Source organism: Pristiophorus japonicus, chromosome 6 (genome assembly GCF_044704955.1).
Source record: "Pristiophorus japonicus isolate sPriJap1 chromosome 6, sPriJap1.hap1, whole genome shotgun sequence".
In the NCBI taxonomy this organism is placed as follows: Eukaryota; Metazoa; Chordata; class Chondrichthyes; family Pristiophoridae; genus Pristiophorus; species Pristiophorus japonicus.
In genome coordinates this window covers 208760649-208764211 of record NC_091982.1, presented here as the reverse complement: position 1 = coordinate 208764211, position 3563 = coordinate 208760649, and positions in this window count along the sequence as shown.

Below are 3563 nucleotides of genomic sequence, written 5' to 3'. Positions count from 1 at the left end.
TAGAGTAATGCGCACGGTAAAGCCTGAATCTGGATGGCCTCCTGACTCGCCGTCTGGGATATCTCCCCTGGGTAGGATCCACATTTACCCTAAGCTGTTTCTGTAGTCGACGCCTTTTTTGTTGTCGCCGCAGGACGACGTGATGTGCGATCACTGCCCCCATAACTTTGCAGAGGTCACAGCAAAATACAACTTTCACATTTTTCTGATATTGAAGCCAACAATGTGTCTGAGATACTAGTAGTCAACCTGATGAGTCAACAGCAGTCCATCGCCAACACCCTACTGTCTGTGCGAGCATCAAACGCAGCACTGACCGAGACTGACCGAGTCCTCTGAGCCCCGGCTGCAACTCCCTTTCCATAATGCCTTGGATTCGTTTCTCCACCTTGTGCAGTCCAACTTTTTCAGGCGTCATCGACGCCAGCCGTTAAGTGAAGCGGCAAAAGTGAATGTGGCGAGTGTGCCACGGAGGGGTCGCACGCGTACTGACATCATGATTTCCATGGCGTTAGCCGGCAAGATGTTATGTTTTAACGCCCTTAAAAAATGACCACTGAATTTCACGGCAGGTATGAACAGCACCCAACGCCTCTCCCAACAGTTTTAACTCCCAGTTAACTCCTAACACCGGCGTTATCAGCAGGGGTTAGTAACCGAATTTCGACCCCAATGTTCTTTATGACTTAAAGTGACACAGGTTGCATCAAAACAGTTTGTCAATCCTTTAAGTGTTTTGTGGAGGGAGAAGTTACAAAAATCATGTAACATTGTTGCTACAATGTTCCATTTTATACTGATTATGTTTTTTTATTGGGCGCTGTCGCTTACAAACACTTTTTACTGGATCCAGTGCCCTTTAATGTAAACTTGTTAAAATGGGTTAATGCATTAGATCTAAAAAAGTGCTTTATTAATAGTTTGGAGCGGTATGTATATCTTTCTTTTCCCAATTTATTTTTACTTTTCATTGCATTTTATTACCATTTTGAAAATATTTGTTTATCGGGGTGTGTAGGCACAAACACAGATGTGGTGTTGTGCAAAGTGTTAGTCGGCTCTTGGATTGCAACTAAAGTGCAGTTTCGATCGGCTGTATAGATAAGAACAGGGCTATGATTCCGGTGTTTTAGCTAAGTCATTCTCTGTCCTCTGACCTACATAAAATGGGCAGGCAGCGGGTGGCTGTGCACTGCACCTGTCTGTTAGTGATGTCTCAGGCAGCATGTAATATTCATGCTGACTGCTGATTATCATGAGTCAGGCATGCAGGAAGCGCTACCTGCGTCATTCATTGGCTGCACACCTATTTGGGGGGTGGGCGGGGGAACAGCATTACATTTGCCTGTCATTATTCTACCCACTTATGTATCTAGCCCAACTTTTCTGCCTCTTCCAATTATTAATTTGACCCCATTTGAAAATGTGACCTCTTTGCATTGAGTTTCTGAAGCCAGCTCATTCATGTAAATTGGAAACAGTAATGGTTCCAGCACCAAGCCTGAGATTCCCTGCGCAGTACTTCCCTCCCCTGGACATAACTCCTCTAATGAATACACGTTCCTTCCTCCACTTAAGCCAATGACATCCATTCCCAGGATTTACCCTGAATAGCTTTGAGTTTAATTAATAGTCTTCCATGTGGGACTTTATCAAAAGACTTTTGGGAATCAAAGTGAAGAAAGAACTTGGATTTTTATTGCACCCTTCACGACCTCTAGATATCCCAAAGTGCTTGAAGGTAATGAAGCATTTTTGAAGTATTGTCACTGTTGTAATAGAGGGATACATAGCAGCCAATTTGCAACCAGCAAGGTCCCACAAACAGCATTGAGCTAAATGACCAGATATTGTGCTTCAGTTTGTCGGTTGATGGCTAAATATTGGTCAGGTCATCAGGAGAACTCCTCCTGCTCTTCTTTGAATAATGTCATGAGATCTTTTATGTCTTGGAGTGGGGCTTAAACTCACAACCTTTTAACTCAGAGGCTAAAGTGCAACCATTAAACCAGGATACAACATGCCATAATGCTGACCATTTGTCAAGAAGGTTGGTTAGGCAGGATCTTCCCCATCTGAATCCATGCTAACTGCTGTTATCTAGGTTATTGTTGTACAAACGATCCTCGGGTTTAATCTTGATAAATTCCATTCGTTTACATGGAATGGACGTAAGACTCATCATCATAGGCAGTCCCTCGAAATTGAGGAAGACTTGCTTCCACTCTAAAAGTGAGTTCTCAGATGACTGTACAGTCCAATGTGGGAATTACAGTTTCTGTCACAGGTGGGGCAGACAGTGGTTGAAGGAAAGAGTGGGTGGGGAGCCTGGTTTGCCGCACGCTCCTTCTGCTGTCTGCGCTTGATTTCTGCATGCTCTTGGCGATGAGACTCGAGGTGCTCAGCGCCCTCTCAGATGCTCTTCCTCCACTATGGGCGGTCCTGGGCCAGGGATTCCCAGGTGTCAGTGGGGATGTTGCACTTTTGAGGGTGTCATTGAAATATTTTCTCTGCCCACCTGGGGCTCGCTTGCCGTGTAGGAGTTCCGAGTAAAGCGATTGCTTCGGGAGTCTCATGTCGGGCATGCAGATGATGTGGCCCGCCCAATGGAGCTGGTCGAGTGTGGTCAGTGCTTCGATGCTGGGGATGTTGGCCTGATCGAGAACACTGACGTTGGTGCATCTATCCTCCCAGTGCATTTTCAGGATCTTGCGGAGGCAGCACTGGTGGTACTTCTCCAGCGTTTGAGATGTCTACTGTACATAATCCATGTCTGAGCCATATATGAGGGCGGGCATCACTACAACCCTGTAGACCATAAGCTTGGTGCCTTCAAACATTCTCTTCCTTAGGCAACCGAAGGCTGCACTGGCACACTGGAGGTGATGTTGGACCTCGTCATCAATGTCTGCCTTTGCTGATAGTAAGCTCCCGAGGTATGGAAAATGGTCCACATTGTCCAAGACTACACCATGGATTTTGATGACCGGGGGGCGGTGCTGTGTGGCGGGGTCAGGTTGGTGAATGACCTTTGTCTTATGGATGTTTAGTGTAAGGCCCATGCTTTTGTACACCTTGATGAAGATGTTGAAGATGGTTTGGAGTTCAGCCTCTGAGTGTGCGCAGACCCAAGCCTCGTCCGCGTACTGTAGTTCGATGACAGAGGATGGGATGACCTTGGATCTAGCCTGGAGGCGGCGAAGGTTGAACAGGTTCCCATTGGTTCTGTAGTTTAGTTCCACTCCAGTGGAGAGCTTGTTGATAGTGAGATAGAGCATTGCAGCAAGGAAGATCGAGAAGAGCATTGGTGCGATGACGCAAACCTGCTTGACCCTGGTCCGAACGTGGATTGGGTCTGTGGTGGATCCATTGGTCAGGATCACGACTTGCCTGTCATCATGGAGCAGGCAATGGTGACAAACTTTTGGGGGCAGGATGCTCCATATTCCCTCACAGTTGACAGTGTCAAAGGCCTTTGTGAGGTCAAAGAAGGCCATGTACAAGGGTTGGTGCTGTTCCCTGCATTTCTTTTGTAGTTGTCGCGTGGTGAAGATCAGGTCCGT